The sequence below is a fragment of the Alligator mississippiensis genome, chromosome 5 (assembly GCF_030867095.1).
Source record: "Alligator mississippiensis isolate rAllMis1 chromosome 5, rAllMis1, whole genome shotgun sequence".
NCBI classification, from domain to species: Eukaryota; Metazoa; Chordata; order Crocodylia; family Alligatoridae; genus Alligator; species Alligator mississippiensis.
The window spans coordinates 212,844,881-212,866,393 of record NC_081828.1 but is presented as its reverse complement, the minus strand read 5'-3'; the positions used below and the strand labels follow the sequence as shown (position 1 = coordinate 212,866,393).

General features: G+C 45.2%; 1 long non-coding RNA gene across 2 annotated transcripts in view; it reads left to right on the top strand.

The window, feature by feature from the left end:
- The first annotated feature begins 9,800 nt into the window (after positions 1–9,800).
- The window catches only part of LOC132250958 (uncharacterized), a 50,282-nt gene continuing 38,569 nt past the window's right edge, over positions 9,801–21,513 (top strand). The window contains exons 1-2 of one of the 2 annotated variants that reach the window (XR_009462732.1): positions 9,801–9,997; positions 12,063–12,182. This is a non-coding gene — a long non-coding RNA (uncharacterized LOC132250958). The remainder of the gene's footprint in view (positions 9,998–12,062; positions 12,183–21,513) is intronic. The other variant, XR_009462733.1, reaches the window with a different exon arrangement.

Genomic DNA, 21,513 nt, shown 5'->3' with positions numbered 1-21,513 from the left:
CCTGACTGTTTCCTCCTTGCCACCACTTATCTGCCCCCCCATCCTCTAAGCTGTCAGCCTGTTTCCAGCCCTAGGTTCCAGGTTTCTGCCTCTCTCTTTCCTGGCTGTTTCCTCCTTGCCACCACTTATCTACCCCTCCCCCCCAATCTCTCAGCTGTCTGCCACAGTTTCCAGTCCCAATCTACCTTAAGTAACCCAAGCCTCAGTTCCTCAGCCAGTTTCTCTCTAGTCCACTGGTTCTAATCTCAGTTCTGGCAACTTTCACTCCCTATGCTTTCTCTCTCTCTCACCTTAACCTTCCCCCAGGTACCCCAAGCACACACATACATAGTGTGCCATCCAAGTTAGGAACTTACCTATGTGTAGGTAGGTTGTATATGTGTAACCTGGTGAGTGTGTGTGTCTATATATATATATATATATATGTCATTGTGGGTATGATGTATGAATTAGTGATATAGGTACAGACAACTGATTTTTGTCTCACTTTTGGGGTGTATAGTGTATGTGCTTGAATTGGTGATAGGTATGCATATGCCTAGGCTAGTTTGGATGTGTATGTGCCTGAGTTGGTAGTGTGTGTGTGTATGCATCCAATCGATTTGTGTGTTTGTAGATGTGCAATTGTGTCACACCCTCCTGTCTAACAGTGCAATATAGAGATCCTGAGAGTTGGCCTGACCCTACAGGGCAACATATCTATCTATCTATCTATCTATCTATCTATCTATCTATATTAGGGCTGCGTGAAACGGCACCATTCCATTTCGACTTGATTTTCGAGGTTTCGATGGAACAGCATTTCCTTTCAAATTTCCTTTTGATTCAAAACTGCTGTTCTGTTTTGTTTTGTTGAAACAGTGAAGCTCTTTCAATGTTTTGCCCATAGGCTATAATGGGGAAGCTCAAAACAGCCTCTCTCATCTGGCAGGCAGATGGGGACCCATAACCCTGGGAGGGGTGCGGGGGCTGTGCCAGTCCTCTTGGGGCTGTGGGCTTCCGATCTACCAGATGAGGGAGGAAAGCCTGGTGCTGCCACCTGGGACCGGGGAGCCGGGGAAGGGAACTGAGCCGGATAGCTCAGTTCCCCTCCCCAGTGCTATGATTGGGCTGAGGAAAGGAACTCAACCCAGCTGAGCTGAGTTCTTTTCCCCAGCCCGATCCTAGGCTGGGGAGGGGAACTCAGCTCAGCCTGGGCTTAGTTCCCTTCCCCTGCACTGCGATTGGCTTCCCACAGCCAGGCCGTGGGAGGTGGGTAGAGCCAGGGCTTCGCTTCCCACCTGGCTGACCCACATGGGGCTACGCAGCTCCTGGGAGCACAGCCCTGGTTCTCCTTGGTCTCCCACCACCTGGCTGCTGGCTGTTTCGAAACTTGAAATGTTTCGAAACTTTTGAAACATTTCAACTAGCTTCATTTTGTTTTGAGGCTGTTTCAAAGCCCTCCTTTTTTATTCAATTTTGCTGTTTCGAGCTCGCAATAAGTCGAAACAGTGTTGAATCAAAACAGCCGGTGAAATTTCACACAGCCCAAATCTATATATCTATATCTATATTTCTTTTAAACCCTGTCCTCGAGGGCATCCAGTTATTTTCTGTATGACATCATGATTGTTTTGATCAAATATATTTTACAATATTATGATCTCTCACATCGTATAACCCCTTTCATAAACTTATCAAGGCCCATCTTCTATATCTTCTATATATTCTCTCTCTATAGCTAGATATAGATATAGAGTTGTGTTTCATTTTAATTATGGAAAAATGTGGATTTTGGGTTACTTTTTAAAATCTGGAAATTGGGGATTTTTTTTTTTTTATTAGAGAAAATCAGGACCCATGCTAATCGCTGTATGTGAAAGTTGATATGGGGGTGATATTAAGAGATATCTGTAAGTAGGTGTATGAGTCCCATTTGGCAGAGAGGCAATGCTGGCTTTCATCCAGTGGCAAAACTTCTGTTTCCAGCAGTGAGACATCCTCTGGGACAGCTGAGAGTAGAATCAGGCTGGACACGTCCACCTTTGTGATCTGATATAAATATATAAAAAAGCAGATGTTTGATGGAAAAGAGAATCGTGTATCTGCTCCTCACCAGCCACATGGGGCTTCTGTGTCAGTTAATTAGAAGCAGTGAAACAATTGGCAACACTAGTGATTGCTGGGAGATCATGAGAAGAGTTCTGCAGCCCAGAGCAGGTGGATATTGCAGAGGATGATGCTCAGCAGTAGAGGAATGAAGCACGACTCTACAGCTGGCTTGGTTATGAAAGAAGATGAAGGAGCTGGAATAGGTTTATAAAAGGGATACAGAAACAAGAGTTCTGGCTGTGATGTGTGGAGTTATGCATGCTGTCCCCAGGCTGCAAAGCTGAATGGGAGGTGTTTGGTTTTTCCCATGCTTCTGGGCTTTACTAGTTACCACATGAGACCAGGAGAGGAATTTTTACCTTCCTGTTGCTACATATGTCGGGGTTTTTTGTTTTTTTCTACCTTCCCCAGATGCTGCAGCCAGGGCTGGGTATTTTGACTTGCTCCTTTTGGGACTAAAATCCAGAGGTTTTTTGGGTAGAGAGCCTTGCCTTTCTGTTCATGGTCAGACTGATCACCATATTTAGGGTCAGGAAGGAATATTACCGTACAGTCAGACAAGTATAGACCGTTGGGAGGGGAAGGGGGTTTGCTTTCCTCGGTATCAGGGGCATGGACCTCTTTCTAGTACCTCTTGAGTGCATTATGGCAACCCTTGCAGCAACAGGACACAGACTGCTTATCCCTTTGCTTTACCTGTGGCATGTTAGGATGCTGTGCCTTGTGGTTGTGACAGATTAGATAAGGATTTGGATAGGGATGATGTTGCTTCAAATGGGTCAGACTAGACCTCTGGAGGTCCCTTTTGGCACGAATTTCCTGGGCTCTTTGATCTATGATCTAAGGTTAATTTGATATTTGCTTGACAATTCAACACGGCAGTCACTCTGTTCTGGATTCAAAGCCAGGTCCTTAGCTGACATAAATAAATGAAAAAATATTTCAATTAGTGGTCTTACAATGAGGAGGAAGCCTACAATTGACATGTTTTGACTGTGCTATTGAGGCTTTTGTGAATGACCAGTGGGGGGTGAAAGACACTGGGTAGATGTTGAGACACAAGCACTTTTCAGGTGGGGAAATACCCTGACACCAAAAAGATCCTCAGTTTCTATAAGTGAACAAGCACCAGACAGGACCTGGTCCAAGAAACATTATAGATTCATAGATTCATAGATGCTAGGGTTAGAAGGGACCTCCACAGATCATCGAGTCCAACCCCCTGCCTAGGCAGGAAAGAGTGCTGGGGTCAGATGACCCCAGCCAGATGTCTATCCAGCCTTCTCTTAAAGACCCCTGTGGTCTGAGCAATGCCGCATAGAGGGGAAGTGTCACCTCCTTGTATCTATTTGTCATGCATCTGCTGATGCATGATAACGTGCGGTTAGCTTTGCTGATGATTTCAATACACTGATGACTTCACGTTCATCTTGGAGTCCACTATGACCCGACCTATGCAGGGGGTCGGACTCGATGATCTATTGAGGTCCCTTCCGACCCTAACATCTATGAATCTATGAATCCCTTTCCGCTTCTGTGCTGCTGAGAGGGTCACTTCCCAGCCAGTAGGTGTGCTGGATTTTTTTGCGCCCTCGGTGCAACACTCTGCACTTGTCCTTGTTGTGCTGCATCCTATTGTGTACTGCCCACTTTTCTAACCTGTCCAGGTCTGCCTGCCATCATTCCCTACCCTCCGGAGTGTGCACTTCACCCCACAGTTTAGTATCTCCTGCAAACTTGGACAGAGTACACTTCACACCCACATCCAAGTCACTGATGAAGATATTGAAGAGTACAGGTCCAAGGACCGAGCCCTGCAGGACCCCACTACCCACATCCTTCCAGGCCAATACTGGCCCATCTTAGTCACCCTATGCCATATGGTGAATTCGATTGATTGGTGGTCACTATCCCCAAGGTGACCACAAATCTGCAGCTTCCCTACCAGGTCCTCCCTTGTAGCCAACACCAAGTCCAGTAAGACATTCCCTCTAGTGGGACCGTATACCTCCTGTGTTAGATGAAGGTCCTGCACACAGGTTAAGAACCTACGTGAATGGTTAGATTTGGCAGACTGCTCCTCCCAGCAGATGTCAGGGTAGTTTAGGTCCCCCATGCCACCCATGCCCCTAGACCGCACAGCCTCTGAGAGCTGCCTCAAGAATTTCAAGTTGAGCTTTTCCTCTTGGTGTGGTGGTCTGTAGCAGACCTCCACCACCAAGTCCCTTTCCCCATGACCTCCATGTATCCTAGCAATGCCTCAACTTTCTCCTCCTCTGATCCCATTTGATTAAGGTAGATGTATAATGCTCCTTTACATAGACAGCAACCCTGCCCCCTTTCCTCCCTACTCTGTCCCTTCTGTACAACCTATAGCCCTCAATGTGTACTGCCTAGTTATGGGTAGGGTCCTGCCAGGTTTCCACTAACCTCGCTAAATCAAAGTTATTATCTGCAAGCAGAAGTGCGAGTTCCTCCTGCATATTCCCCATGCTCCTAGCATTAGTATAGAGGCACTTGAGCCCTCCAGATGGTGCCTTTGGTCCCCCCCCCCCAATTCTGATGACCAAAGGGCCCCCTGGTACTTACCTGAGGTGTACAGCTGCATCTCTCGCAGTTTGTAGGCTCTGGACTCTCTCCATCTCCTGCCACCCCGTCTCCCATCATACTTAGTTTAAAGCCTGATGTACGAGGTCAGCCAACCTGCAAGAAAAGAGACTCTTACCTTTTACAGGGAGATGAAGCCCATCATGTCCCAGGAGGTTCCTTTCATGGAAGTGTGGATCATGGTCCAGGAAGCTAAAACCTGCATGATGGCACCAACTCCGGAGCTGCGGGTTGACTTCCCTGACACAGGTGACATGATGCCTACTGCGACCGCTGACCAGGAGGATCGACGAGAAGACCACCTGCACCTCCGTCTTCCTAAGCCTGGTCCCCAGAGTTCAAGATAATAGTCCAGATTCAACATAATATCTGGAGGTTATTGACTCCTGCTGCTGAGAGTCAAGAAACTTCTTGTTCAAAATAATTTCTTACTTCAGAGCACCGTAAAACTAAATTTGTCCATTTGTTGACTATGACAGATATGTCTTATGTACCTACACAGTGAATCACAAGTGCCAGAAACAGAGTGAGGTTTCTTAGTCCACCCTTGCCAGTGCTGGACTGAGTTGCTGGCCCCATCTGTTCATCTCAAAATGACTCACGTCTTTCCCATTGACAAGTTTCCAAATTCTGTTTGACTGGCCCCACTTTACTATTATTTTAATTCTGAACTATTTCAGGCTTGTCAACTGTGATGCTCGGATAAATTCATTCTCTCTATCTCTATCTCTATTCCAACAATATTATAAAGGCAGGAAAGGAACCACAGCAAGAGCATTTGTGTGCCATAGAAATCCCAGTGTCTCAGCTGACATAAATGATATATATGCTTCTGATGAGATCCTTTCTTCTTTTGTATGACAAAACTGGTGTCCGTATCTTTGTCTTTGTGTGCTTTGGCATTTTTGTCGATTCGGGAGCTCTTGGTTGTCAGAGACATTACCAGGGATCACTACATGGAAGTGGCTCTTGTTGATCCCTGTGAGATGCACGTGTCCAAAAGAAAATCTTGTCTCTTAGTTTTCCCCTTAAATCTCTATGATTATATTCTTGGCCCCATCCTCCTTTATTCTGTAATCTGGGTACACCCAAGGGTGCGCCCTATTCTCACTCGGACGGGATGGGTAGGCAGGAGGCGGTGCTGTGAGATGGATGCCAGAACTTGGAGTGGATCCCTCTTCCTTTATAGAGTTAGCCCAAGCCCAACGTTCTTAACTATATACAATTTATTGAGTTATAAAATACATAAACATAAAACTAAATATCATATACATATATTTACACAGTGAACGTTAACCAATAACCAAGGTCAAACCCTAAATAACACTGTGGGAAAATCACTCCCAACCACAACCCCCAGAGAAAACAATATATCTACAAAAAAAAGCTCCCCCCACCCCCCGGTGGGGAACTTGTACTCAACTAAAGGGTCATGCGAAGTATAAGAGTGGAAATGTGATTTTGCCCCTAGAGAGGAACAGTTTCCTCTTTCTCTAATGCAGAAAGATAGGCATAAAATGTACCCCTACTCGGTTAGGGGACCTAGTATTGCAAGAAACCAACAGGGTGCTTTTCGAAAATTACTCTGTCCTATGATAACACTCTTTACCCATCACAATAAAACAATTTCAGCAGCATCAACACAACACAAAATCACAATACAACATTTTGATTACAAAATATAAGGCAAAAACATGAACAATCTTAATACCATCTATTCCTTAATAGTCCTCCTTCCAATGGGGTCCCTTGGGGGTGTCCAGGAAGCACCAGGGGCCCCTCCCCTTAGGGTCTTGACTAGGTGGGGGCTTGCTCACCCAGCCCCTTCTCTGGGTTTGCCCACCCCAGATGTCTTTCCCTTGTGGGACCCAAGGGCTCAATGACTCATGCTCCTGCAGGTGGCAGTGGGCAGGGCGCAGCTCAATGGGGTCTCTTCTGCTGGAGTGCCTCTCCAGGCCTCTCCTGCACTGCTGGGCTCCTCTCCACCCTGTGCCCTGCTCTAGGCACCGAGGGCTCAGCTCCTCCCAGCTGCACCACTACTGCTGGGTGCTGGGTGCTGGGCCTCATGCTGCAGCACTACCATTTCCCTGTGCCCTGGCTTTGGCATGGAGGGCTCTCTTAGCACAGTGCTGGGCCCTTCAGGCTCCAGCCAGCCATCCTCACACTGGGTGGCTAACCCAAGCAGCCTCCACAGCTCCCTGGCTCCCAAGGCTCGGGCCCGTGCGCCACCCTGTGCACCGTGGGACCTGGCTGCTTGCTGGGAGATGGGGCCTGAGCTGCCTCACTGCGACCTCCAAGGCCCTTGCCCCATGCGCTGCCCTGCACACCGTGTTGCCCGCTGGCCCTGCCGGGGTTGCAGGCACGAGCTCTGTGCACCGAACCATGCACCGTAATGGGCCCAAGCGGTTTCACACCACTTCCCAGCTTTTCTTGACTCCGCTCGTCTTGAGTCCCTCGCCTGATGTTTTATTTACACCAGAAGCTCCGCCCCTGAAGTCTGCCAGACCTGCAAAGCACAGTCTTCAATCAGGTCCAGGGGCTCCTTGCATTCCCCCACCTCTGAGTAGGGGCGGGGAGAGCCCCTCCCAGCTGTTATCTCATGGAAATGTTCCACCAATCTAGTGTCCTTGTCCAAGCCGGGCAAAAAAAAGTGAGCCCGCCACCCTTCTTTTAGTGAACTTCCGAGAATGCAACCCGAAGGCTCAGTAATTCCCTGTTCTGCCAAATGGATCTTCCTCTGGCCCCCATCCCCTTTTTCAATTACAAACAATTATATCAATAAGGAAGGCAGGCCGAGTGATAAAGATGCTAGCTGGGGAGACTGAGGCTCAAACCTGTGTCCTGCTACATGTTAAGTCATGGAAATGCAAGTCAAATCATCAAAACAATTTTAACTCTGCCAACTGTTGCTGCATGCACTGAAAGTGCAGTTATGATTAAGCTATTTTCCGTTTGTTTTACTTCCCGATTAGATTGAAGTAGCTGTTTTTCTTCCCATTATGGTGTCACTACAGGGCAGAGTTAAGGTTGTTTAGATGCATTAATGGTAGCTTCACATGCTTCGTGTCAATGCAGAATATTTTAAGAACAAGGAGCTTGAAGAGAACTCCACTGTGAGGTTTCCACCCTAAATATATGTGATGCCAATTGTAACCCATTTTAAAACAATTTTAATTTTCATGGCGGGGAAGGCTTGCCATGACACTTGAGTAGTGTAAAGCCAATCGAGAACACTGTAAGCTCTGTATTAGCACAAAGCCAAGTGTAAGGCAGTGACTGATCCTCAGCTTTATTGGTTTAGACAGCTGTGTTAGAGGGATCTCAGGAGAGCCTTTGGCCCTTCTCCATTGGTGCTCTCTCAGCTCTCCAGTGCAATGCCTCAGGGATCCACGCAAGCACTGTTATCCCAGCTAGCCCATGATTATGGGACCTTTAAAGACCATTAGGCCAGGTAATCTGCACATGTTATCTATCCCCCCTCCTCCCCCCACCTCAACACACACACTGAAAAACCTGCTGTGGCAGATCAGCAGTGGAGGAAAAGTGGCAATCACAGTGGCCTCATCTAGCAGTTACGTGTGCCAATGAAATATTTGACATCAATTGTGTCCTGGGTATTTCACAGCAGCGGCCTATCTGATCCCAACCCTGTAAAAACTATAACATCAGAGTATGACTAGTGGTAATGATGGTTATCACACACCTCTGAGGCTCCTTCTCCTCGGTATTTGGGCACCTTTGAAATAATTTTGAAGCACTCAAACACTTTCTCCTCTTCTTCTATTTCCTTAAATGGGGTAAACGCTGGGGGAAATGTCATGAGTTCTCCTTCCTCTGAATTACTTCTAATACAGCAGAGCCTCCTTTGATTCAAACATCTAGCCTGAACCTTTTCGGATCAGTGGGTGAAAGAAGAACTGATCCGAATAAAAGGAAACGATGTCGCTGCCACTATAATGTGGTATGGAGTGAAGATATACGTTAGCAGTGGCCTGGAAATCTTGTAATGGTCCAAGGGATTTGGGATGGTGTCTTTTCAAACAAACAAGTGTGCAGAACAGGTAGAGAAAGTGCCAAACAGTTAGTCAACATGGTGGTATAGAGCTGAAATTATTGAAGATCTACTATAGTGAGCTGTATTTCATCCAATATATTGCTTAACAGATGTTTCCTGGCAGGTGAAGCAGTAATTGCTGTATACTGGAGTCTGCAGAATAAATTCTCTTCCAACACCTCATTTTTTCAGTATTTACAATGTTCTGAAACTCCTACAATGACAGCTCAACTTTTTCTGGCCTGCTCGGTGCTCCTAGGTGAATTTGATTTTTTCTCCAAGATTTCAGCAAAAAAGGACTTCTGTTATCTCTGGCACAATGACAGCGCATCTTGCTGGACAGCTCTATCACTGAAACAGGTGGGAGCTGGAAGTTGACATTTTCTGGCACAGAAATAACCCTCGTTGCAGAGAAATGCTCTTGATGTTCCAAACGAAATTGGTTTTGACTGGACTCAATCGATAAGGCTCTGAGAATTTCGAGCTGCGCATGCTCGCATCATTTGTGCACGGGGATATTTAGAAAGGGAACCAGAGCCAAAAGATAGCCCCGTGGAGAGAGTATTTTAAATGGTGCCCAGATATCGCACCACAGGCCCTCGCTTTAAAAACACACCGATTGGGAACAGTGTATTTTGCATGCATGTGGAGCGACTGCAGCTCCATGCTGAATGCAATGGTGCGGACTTTTGTACAGGTTGAGAAATGCTTAGTACATGTAACATCCACTGTAGCAGGGATTATCCGGTCTGGTTTTAAGGCTTGCTGCCACCTGCTTTTTCCCTTATGAATCTCCAACTCCCAGGCTGGAGCTCTAACAGCCTTCCCTCTCTTGGGGTTTAATTCATTGATTGCTAATAGCACATGCACATCCTCTTCTTGGCCTTCCTGTTTGTTCCTCCTCTCTCCAGCTTTGGACTTCCCCAGACTGTTGCATATCCCTGTGCACAGCAGCTCACATAACCCTCCTATTCCTTGAGTCTTTCCCATGACTGTTCCCTCACTAAATTCAGGCTGCCTGTAGCAAACCTGCTTCTGAATCAGGAGCTCCCATCTTGGCCTCATTCCCTCCACCTGGGGAGATGGGCCAAGCCTTATTAAGCACAGGTGCAGCTGAGTATCAACCTCTGCACAAACTGCTCACCCTCCAGTAGTGTATAGGATAATGTATTTCACTCAGTCTAAGCAAACAGCTGTAGGTGAGCAGAGTTGCTCCAACTGAATCAGCAGAGCTCCAGATTCCTGGTGAGTGAACTGTCTATTTCTTTTCTTCCCGGTTGTTTGTCTTTAAGAGCTCTGTGATAGTCAGAGCTTTGTTAACATGAAGCTTGCACAGTGAAAAATATATTGCAGCTCAGTACCACTGGATGTTTGCATTTGCCTTGTGTTGGGCATATGAAACAAAGTACATTAATAGGGTGAAATGGGCTCATGTAATCCTGCTCAGATTGGAAGCACTAGTTACCCCCTGCCCCTACACACACACACACACACACACACACACAGGTTAGTATCAGCACAGTGGGAGCTTACTGGTATTTGCAGTCCATACAATTGCCAACTTTGATGGAAGCTATTCTGGGAGATCTTTTTTTCTTAAAAATATCCTATTAAAATCTCCCAGATTGCTTTCAATAGTCACCGGGAGATGGATGCCGATTCTGTAGACTTCTGACCAATCCGGGAGGGTTGACAACCCTAGCAGGCCACCTGGTTCACAGTTTGGCTATCTGCCTACTGAACTGCAAAATTGTTCTTGCAATAAGAAAGTGGTCCTGATACCTTGAAACAGCAGCCCTGCGATTGCTGAGATCTGGATTGGGGATGGAACTAGACCTGCTGAGCAGCAGTATGTGAGTACATCTAGTTCCTTGTCACTTATCTGAGTGGAAGGCCCTGTGCACCGCTGCAGTGTTTGGATAGTAACTATGGCAGCTCCTAATCCTTTGCATTGTGCTTGGAAAGTGAAATAACTCTCTAGACACATCCCAGGCTTGAGGGAATAAGGCTTGCTTCTATTGCACTGCTGCAATGAAGTTTGGTGCCCAGGGCAAAGCCCTCCTTGCTCCGCGCACAGATCCAAGGGGCATGCCTCCCGTGCTTGCAAGGGGGGTGCATGCAGCGGCAAAAGCTGCCCTTCCCCTGTCCCCATGCCCCCCTATCCCCCAAACAAGCTGCTCATGGCTCCATCCTGTGCCCTGACCCGGCTGGGCAGTGCCTATTGGCACTCTTCTGCACGTTACCACGTGGACAATGGGACTGCAAGTTCAGAGCCTTCTATAGCAAACTCTTTGGTGCAAGTGCCAGATTTTTATGTATTCTGGGAACTATTATTTCTGGAGACTAAGAGCAAAATTCAGACTGGGCAGAGGCCCAACACAAGGCTTATAAATCAACTAAGTCCTCAAATCTAGCTTCAGTGTGTCTTGAGGCACATTTGTCTTTGCTCAGCTTCTGCACAGGGGTGAATCTATATATAAATAAATATTATTATTTCTGTTGTAGCAGGGGGTAAGAGTACTGGTCATGGGTTAGGACCCAGGTCTATACATCAGAACACAAGTGGTCCTTGCCCTAAACTGCCTACAGTGTAGAAGACAACCAAAAATGGGCATATATAGACAGGGGAGTGCAGTGAAACAAGGATTGTAATGCTAGCATTATTTTTAAAAAATGGGGCAACTGAGGCACACCCAGCTTCTGACCTTGTCCCGTGCCAGCTTGGGGATGCCTTTTCAAATGCGTGTAATGGCATAGCTGTCAACGTGACAGCCTTGAAACCAAGCATGTGTATTGCTAGATTGGAAGATGGCAACGGTATTTTCAAAGGTACCTTTTGCTTTTTCAAAGGGGTCTCTGCAGGATAATGTAATTTGGAAATATAACTCGTTGCTTAAATATTTTGAATATTTGAATATCTGGCAATTCAGGCTAGATCCAGAAAGGCCTTGGGCACCTTGTTTTTATCAGTCTCTTGATTTGAAGATGATCTCTACCGCAGCTCATTGAGTCTTGAGGTGATTTAAAAGTCTAATCCTTGAGCCACAGAGCTGTCTGAAGAAGTTGCAGGCCTTTCTGCAGGGGGGAGTGGCTGCAGATTGGGATTTCTCTCCTTTTCCTTCCTCCGTGCTCTCTTCTCTGCTTTGAGGGCAAGATGTAATACGCACAAAGTGTATATTATATTAAAAAACAAGCAGGACCACTATCAGGAGGGCCAAGGCAAGTTGCCGCATTTATTGAGAATACAACAGCATTAAGACAATACACACATCAACACACACATACGCATTCATTTTCCTTCTCTCTGCAGATGTTACCGTTACCAAAGTCAGTTGCTCAGTATTTGCTGTACATGGCCAGCCTCGGCATATTGAGATCCCATTGGAAGCGGGGTGTGCAGACACGCCTGTGCTCCCATGAAGTTTGCAGAGTGAGTTCCCACGTTTATGCTCTTAAGTCTCTTCTTTTATAGGGATTGCAAGTCTTTGTTTGAGACTAGGGTACTTTTCCATTCTGGCATGAGGTCACGCTCATTCATGCATCATTGTACCCCATTTGGCAACTTACTTATTGACATGTCTTCATACCTTGCTCTGCTTTTACCATTCATTCTACATTCATTCATCCAGGCGTCCAAATGTTATAAAAGAAATACTTGTATATAATAATCAGAGTATAGACAAATACTAACTTAATGTGTCAACTTGACATAAAATAACTATTCTTATTTATGCTAAGCAGTACAAAGTGGAGTCCAAGCCTTGCGTTGCATAACAATAAAGCCTAAATAAAACTAGATAATGATACCCCTAATTAAAAGATTAATACGCTGGTGTCAGCTCAACAAAGATGCTTTACCTCGAAACAGGCTGCCACTTGGTTGAGATTGCAGTGCCAGGGGAGTTTGTCAGCAAGCATCTGCTTCTAGCTCTTGATGTCAGCATCTGTTTTCTTGAGGTATGTCTTCAGTGTGTTCTTGCAGTGTTTCCTCTGGCTGCCATGAGATATCGGGCCACAACTAAGCTTGGAGTAGAGCATTTTTTGGGGGGGAGTGAAGAGTCAGACATACATATGCAATGTCTGATCCAGTGAAGTTGCTGCTCGGGGATCACCGACTCAAGGGTCATAACATTGGCTTGAGCACCTACAAGTTGGGCAGTGTGGTCCGTAACCAGTTGGCATTTGGTCCCCAGAGTGCAATACAGAGCCCAGGAGGAAGGCTCTAGGGTCTCTGGACTGTCCATGGTGGGGTGATCTGAGATACTTATGTACTGAGCGGGGAGCCACCTAGATCTTGCCAATAGGAAAGGCTCAGTGTGGGAATGCAGTTGAAATCCCAGTGTTCCCTGGAGCTCAATCAGGGCTGCAAGGAAGGTGCCTCCACCCACTCAGCTTCACACCGTGGAGTCGGTGCCTCGTCTTTGAGAGAACTGAACAGAGCTTGCTGTCTGCTTTAATAAAACTTCGGAGCGGTGGTCATACTCCTGCTGAAGCAGACCACTGGGCAGAGAGCATGCAGGGCTGAGGGGTTCAGAAGGGAGTGCAACGGGGAACCTGACTATGCAGATGAGTGGATATGACCCTTCTGTAGACAGGGGAGCCCATTTCCCAGTCCCAATTCTATCTGGGTAATATGTGTTTAAGGAGTCAATGGACTAAAAACAACAGTCCTGGGTATACAGAAGGATTTCCCCTTCGCAGAGGAGTGCTATAGCCACTAGGGTCCAAAGTTTGTCTTGCACAAACTTGGTGCATCTCCCTATCTCTCTCTTGGGGTTGATGGCTCCATTATTCCTTTCTGCCCAGTGGTCCCACTTCAGCATGAGGGGTAGACCATGCCCCTATCCAGGCTCTTCTAGAGCCTGGTTGTTTTGGCGCTCTGCTGGAAGATGTGAGGTTTGAATCCCCTTTGACTGAGGCAGCCTTACTTTGGTATCCCACTTGCTTAGAAAGTGTTCTAACCCCAAGGATCTTCATATACAATATAGCTACCCCCATGGGTTTTAATCAGGCTGCCAGAATGGCATTTTGACCCCTCTACCCTTCCTCTGGTCCAATCTTGAGGGGGAGGCTAAAGGGGTGCTCTGATATTTTGGATTCCTAGTCTGGCCTCACACGTGAATCCCAGGTGGGGTTAGGTGAAACCGTACTGCCTGTTTATGCAGCGCTGGCATTTCTGAGCTTGTGCAGGAGCAAAAGTTCAGGCCTTAAGGGACCTTGCAGGCCCAGCAGGGAGATGTCTAGCAAACTGATTCCTCCTGATATACACCAAAACCAGGATCAGGCCCATCATTCTTGACCTGCTATATGATGTTTTAAAGAAATTTGTTTTGCTGCTGTAATGTGTGATAAGCAGAAACTACTAAACCTTTTAATTCTGTGGGTAAAAAAATTGTGAAATTTAATCAGGAGGCTAAAGATAAACTTTCTTCATCAGTATGATGTAGAGAGAAGCCTTTTTTTCCTTTTCATTTAAGTGACCAATTCCTCAACCACTTGCTTCAAAGGTCATTTCCCAATCATTAATTCCACTGCTAATGTTCACCTTTGTTCAAGAGATTCCCATTCGGAGACAATAAAAGGGTGGCTGGAGCGAGAGAGATTATTAACTCTACTCTCTAGCCCATGGGGCTTGAAGACTGGGTCAAAAGTGCTATGAACTGAGATGTTCCTTTCCATTTAAGACAATTTCCTAACTCAAAAAATGTAAATCTCCGCTGTGTTTGATTAGCCCTGACCTTGACAGAGAGAGAAGCTTTGATCATCACACTAAGCATTAGTGGTTGCTTAGATGCAAGTGGCCATGCTTTATTCTATTAACAATTAACAGATATAATCCACTCCAAACAAGCAGTACCTATGTACTTGTGACACTAAACTTTTTACAGGGACAGAGTTGAAAACAATGATGAGTCCACTCACCTCTTGGAAAGATGCTTTACACTTTCTTTGTGGGGGGTTTTTTTTTTTGATTTTTTTTTTTTTTTATACTGATATAATCATTTCTGTATTAAAAGATTACTAAGTACCCAAAAGAGGCCCAATTGCAAGCTTGAGGAATAAGGTTATGCTGGTTTGGGAAAGGAACAATAAAAATGGGGTGATGCAAAGGAAATGGGCAAAAATGAATATGAATGTCAAAGTTAGATAATTTATAAAGGCAAAATAAAAATGAGGAGGCATCTGTGAGCAGCAGAGCTGAGGCCCGTAAAAATGAATATTTTAAATACCTTGGAAAGAAAGTATTGTTTCATTACTATTGACATTCCCATCTAATATCAAAAAGCAGGTGTGTTCAATAAATATTGCTGCTGTCAAAAAAAAAAAAAAAAGAGATCTCGTGTTCATATAATGCTGTGAAATGCTTTCTAGTCCAACAGGGGTGTTGGTTATAGTCATGTTGGTCTAAGGACATAGGCAGACAAGGTTCTTTGGGTAAACGGGATAACTTGTTTTAGATCAACTAATAATAATAATAATGATCTAACAAAAGATATCCCATTTACTCAAAGAAACTTATCTGCCTATGTCCTTAGACCAACACAGCTACAACCAACACCCCAGAAACTAAAGTAGGGCATTTTTAATTCCAAGGATCAGGATATGGTATGCAACACTTTTTTTTACACAGCCCTTTGCCCTATCAAAGTTGTTCCCCCCCCCCCCCCCCCCCAATTGTATATCTTGGGGCACTGAGAAAGTTCCCGTGCTGTTAATTAATGCTGTTGCATGAATATTTAAAAATAATAAATGGATGATCTGGGAAATTATGAGGCTATCACCTTGACATCCATCTCGAGGAAAATCATTATATGACCCTCCTTTTAATTTATTAATTGCGTCCTATATCATTAATGCCAATCAATATGCATTAATGGGAAATAGATCTTGTCAATCTAAAATGTTTTCTTTCATGATACTATAGATTTTGTTAATAAAGATAGTGGTATGTCTGTAATAGACAGACATACGATTTTCTAAAGGATTGGAGCAGATTCTGGATAAACTTTTGATTTAGAAGCGAGGACAATACAAAGTCAACATGGCATGCATCATATGCATTCAATCATATGCATTTATGAGTGCATATTATTATAGTATGTAGCAGATACTGTCATAGATTGCAAGCCCATTCTGCAGAACAGTGTACACAGGATGAAAATGAAAAGACAGACTCCTGCTCTCAAAAGCAGTGGACATGATGCACTTTGACTGTAGCAAGGCTCTTGATAAGGTTTCCCACAACATTCTCACAAGCAAGCTAAGGAAGTATGGGCTAGCTGGACGAATGGACTGTAAGGTGGATAGAAAACTGGCTGGATGGTCTGGCTCAAAGGGTAGTAATCAATGTGCCCGTGTCTAGTTGGCAGCTGGTATCAAGTAGAGTGCCCCAGGGGTCAGTCCAGGAGCTGTGTTTGTTCCATGTTTTTATCAACAACCTGGAAGATGGGATGGCACGCACCCTGAGCAAGTGTGCAGATGACAAGCTGGGGGTGGGGGGGGAGGAGGAGGGGGGTGGTAGATGCACTGGAGGAGAGGTCCAGGATTCAGACAAACCTCAAGAAATTAGAAGACTGGACTAAAAGAAAGCTCATGAGGTGCAATAAGGACATGTGCAAAGTCCTGCACTTAGGACAGAGCAATCCCATGCACCAGTGCAGGCTGGGGGCTGATGGGCTGGGCAGCAGCTCTGTAGAAAAGGACCTGGGGGTGACAGTGGACAGTACGATGAATATGAGCCAGCCGTGTGCCCTTGTTGCCAAGAAGGCTACCGGCATCCTGAGCTGCATTGGTAGGAGCATTGCCACAGGTCAAGGGAAGTGATTTTTTCCCCTCTATTCAGCACTGGGGAGGCCACATCTGGAGTCCTGGGTCCAGTTTTGGGCCCCCCATTACAGACAGGGGGTGGACAAATTGGGAAGAGTCCAGTGGTGGGCAATGAAAATGGTGAGGGGGCTGGGGGACAAGATTTATGAGTAGGGATCCTGGTTTTCTCTGATTTAACCCCCCCCCCCCCAGTTTTCAGTTTTAAAAAAACCCCAATCCACATTTTCCACAATTAAAATGAAACCCCACTAATGTGTGTGTATTACATGGATTACACACACACACACATTAGTGGGGTTTCATTTTAATCATCGAAAATGATTTATTTATGGAAAAATAATTTAATCATGGAAAATGATTTCATTTATTAAAATGAAACTCTCTCTTTTGCTCGCTCTTATTTAAAATAATCCCCCAATGTTCAATATATAATATATATATATATATATATATATAATAGAGAGAGGGCAGTGTTTCATTTTAACCAGGGAAAAATGGATTTGGAGTTACTAACTGAAAATAGGGGGGTGGTTTAAATCGGAGAAAACCAGGATCCCTGCTTATGAGGTGAGGCTGGGGGAATTGGGTTTATTTAGCCTAAAGAAAAGAAGACCGAGGGGGATTGAATAGCAGCTTTCAACTCCTTGCAGGGGGGCTACAAAGAGGATGGAGCTGGGCTGTTCTCAGTGGGGGCAGATGACCAAACATGGAGCAACGGTCTCAAGTTGCAGCAAGGGAAGTTTAGGATGGATATTAGGAAAAAACTTTATCACTAGGAGGGTAGTACAACACTGGAACAAGTTACTCAGAGAGGTTGTAGGCTTTCCATCTGTGTAGGTTTTAAGCTAAACAAAGCCTTGATTGGGATGATCTTGTTGGGGCTGGTCCTGCTTTGAGCTGAGAGTTGGACTAGATGTGACCTCTTGAAGTCCCTGCCAACCCTCAGTTTCTATGATTGTATGAAATCTAAGCGTTGGGTCTCAAGATATAATTGGAAATGGAGGAGTCTTCACACACGAGTGGGAATCCCCTAGCGATTCATACTTGGCTCTCAAATATTAACATTTTTTCTTTTTAAATCAGTGGTCTGGAAAAGAAACAAAATCGTTGCTGATTAAAGTTTGCAGATGATGCACAAACTGAAGAAGTAGTAAATGATGAAAAGGATGGGTCACTGACACAGAACTGAACAATATATCTGTGTTTGATTTATGACTAAGTATAAAGCCATTTTCCCCCCTCCCCAAGTTGATTTTATCTTTGTTACTGGAATTGTGTGTCCACTTCTGGTGCACATCCTTCAAGTTAATGTTCAAAAATTTGAAGACGGTTTAAAGAAGGGCCATGGAAACATTGAAAGGGTTGGAAAACATGCCTTTGTAGTCCACAAGTATTTAAGTGTGTAACTTTTTGTGCTCAGTCGATAATCAGTAAGGCTTCAATCCCACTTGAATAGTGTTGTTGCAGCTGTGATGGTCCAGGAAATGCGTGAGGCATTTTTCTTTTGCGATATCTTTCTGTTGGATAAACTATGTAGTTGGGAGAGACATTGATTGAGATTTTGAGCATGAAGTGCCCTTCCTGAGACGACTTGGGAATAAGGAAACGCTTTGAAGACTGACCCTTCACTGTACCACCACTTTCAACAGAGGATGTCTTTCTTCTTATGTTGAGTGTCTATTGCATAGGCCCAAGTTTCACATTCAGATACCTTAGTTAAAGCTAGACTCTCCTAGGGTGATCTCTCATTTCGTAGCTGGGATACGTAGACAAGTTTTGAATGTATGATTTCTTCCTCAGGTCTGTGATCCCAGCAAGCCAGGCCCAGCATAGTGAAACACAGCTGAGGAAAGGGGCTTAAAGACAATTCTTAGGGGGAATGGACACAAAATTAGTGGAAGAAAAGAAGCTGATTGCTGGGGGATCGAGGCCTGTCAAAAGGGAGGAGGGTCACTCTTGCTTGCCCTCCTGGTATGGAAAGAATTCAGGAGTCAGATAAATTATAATGTGCCAGAAATCCAATATAAATGTTTCCTCCTTGGTTCTTAGTGTCCAGCCAGATTACAATTTTTTTTTTTTTGTTCCCAAGTTCATCTTCTTAAAGGTCTTGGGTAGATTTCCCTTGAGTGTAAGAATAGTGAGCTCAGAGGGGGACGGGTTTTCTGTAAGAAATGGTAAGGTTTGCTTTCATCCCTATGTAAGAATACAGTACATCCTCCGTGTCTGCCAGGGCCCCAGAGTTCATGGTCTGGTGCTTTTCAGATAAAATAGGATATAGCAATAATGTTTGTTTTTCTTTGCTGCTTTCAGAGTTTAATTTGTAAGAAGAAATCCTCAATTCTTGTAGGAAACGCTAAAAAAAGAAATGTTAGCTATTATATTCTGTCTTCCCTTCTCCGTATAACTATTATTCAACCACAGTCTATTCTGTCCTGTACAGCAAACACTTGTCTTTTGACTCTGCTCTGAAGGAAACCTGCCTATCAGCCTGAAATGGATTTTTGTACAGTAAAGATTTATTTCATTGTCGGGGCAAAGGATATGAAAAATCAATTGCTTGGAAAGGATTGCATGAAATAGTTGGGTCTGCAGGGCATTTTGAAAAGGTTCTATAATAGAAGAATTGCATTCAAGCAGATGATAGAAATGTGTATCTTATCATCAGTCATTTTACCTTATTAATATACGCCCAGGAGTTTTAATGGATATAGTAATCGCAACATTAGCATGCTCACAAAAGGGTCAGCTATAGATATCCTTATTTATGTTGTGTGGTGCATTACTCTAGTCTTTAAGTGGTCCTATGGAGGCAAGAGCCTAGTCCAACAAGGGCTCTCAAGACCTAAACCTATGGGTGAATCCTCCCTTCAAAAATAATTCCCTGCAATGTGATTGATCCAGGGAAGCTCCAGGAGGTCTTAACCCCTGGACTGTCCACATTAATACCTGAAACTAGTGTTAAGCATTTGGGTGGCTTAAAGTGATGCCAGTCCAGGGCAAGATTCTCTCTGATCTGTACTACCAGTTCCTGTTGCATTTAAGGTATAAATCTTAGTGCAAATACTCTCCCCCATTGGCCCAGATAGAGCTTGCTGCCTGTACTCTGTCCCAAGGCAGCTCCCTGGGTGGGCTCAGCCCGGAGAGGAGCAGCATCCTTGCAGCAGCGTGGTGGCTAACCAGGCAGGTTAACCCTTCCCTGCCTGCTCCCCAGGGATAGACAGTGCGGGGAGCCAAAAATAAGTAGGGATGGAGGAATGGTGGAGCCTTGGGGGGGCGGAGGTGGAGGAAGCCTGGGAGGAGGGGGGAATTTTTTACCTTTCAGTCCTCCAAGGCCCTGCTGCACTGAAGTGCTCCAGATTCACCCAAGGAAACTTGTCTGCCAAAACTGAACTAGCACTAATACCCATCAACATTTGCATGGCTCACAGGGTAAGATGTAATAAGGCCTGAAGTCAGGGGAGGACACAAATGGCAGTTCCAGCCCACGGCCCTACTCCATTTCCCAGCAGCCCCTACCCACATGGCTCATGGCCGGTCTTCTTGGAGACCCTCCTTGGAGTGCATTGCCTTAACAGCATGGGGGTGCAGAACTATGAAATTGGGGCTCTGTCACAGCCCCACGATCCTGTGGTCTCCACAGAGGCTGGCTGAGATCCACGCAGGGAGCTGCTCCAAGGCCAGCACCAGGGTCTAGGGGCAGTGACAACACAGGGCTGGGGCCAGGTCCACTCCTTGCATGCCCCTGCCCATGGACCCCACACTTGTCACAGGGGTACGCAGGCAATGAATTGCAATTCTGCCCTGGCTCCATGCCCTGCCCATGTGGGTCCCCTCCCCAGCAGGGGTGCATGATGGACAGGCCGGGGTGCCTGGGCAGTGGGTTTGGGGCTGGTGGCGGCAGCCAGAAGCAGCTACCACTGTAGGGGCTGCTGGGAAGGTCTGGACTTTGCCCACCTCTGCCCTAAGTCAAAGTATTCAAACCAAAGAGCCATTTCCTAGTAGTAAAATTCATATGCAAGTACCCTTGCATCATTTGTGTATTGGAGGAGCTGCCTATAACAATCCACAACACTGCCATTTTATCTTCCTTCATCTCTTTTCCTAAAACTCCCTTCTCCTGTGGTGTCTACAAAATGCATCACAATGGCTGGACAGCAGTTATGCTGCAACTAGAGCTGTGTGAATAATTGACTCCTTTACACTTGCTTTCAGGGCTGGGGGGAAAAAAAAAAAATTTGGTGCCCCTGCAAATAAATGTATAAGTGTTTTCCATCAGAAAAACATACATTTTGGGGTTGAATTAAACAGGGTTTTAACCAGGCAAGAAGGATCCCATTTCAAATTCTTTTGAAAGGAAAGATGAAAATGTTCATCTTAATGTCACAACAAAGCACCTTGGGTTTTATTTGGGTTTATTTTTTTTCCAAACTAAAGTGACTCGTTTCATCAATTTTTTCACCCAGTTCAACTATCCCCTGTTCTCTCTCCTCATATGTAACTTGTTAGCTATATTTTAGGGAAAGGAATGACTCCTGCTATGAGCCTTTTGCATACTAGCACACTGCAAAACTTATATTATATAACAAATGGGAGATGATATACAGGATTTCAACAAAGCGGCTCACTTGTGCTGTATCCAGTTATGCTCATTTTGCTCTTCCTTGTCCAATTGTCCTGCAATCAGCTTCATCACACTGAATTAAATTCAATTTCCTTGTATCTAACTCTTGGCTGGGAACAGAGTCTGTAAATGCTGAGTTAATGATGCCCCCAGGGTATGATTAGACACGCAGCCTGTCTTGGGCCAGAGGTCTCCATTTCCCTAATGAATGTATTATCCAGGTATTACCATAGGACCCTGATTTACAATCGGGTTCTCATTCTTTTTTTAATTTTGTTATTTTGGAAGGGTAAATTTCATGTGTGTGTTTTAA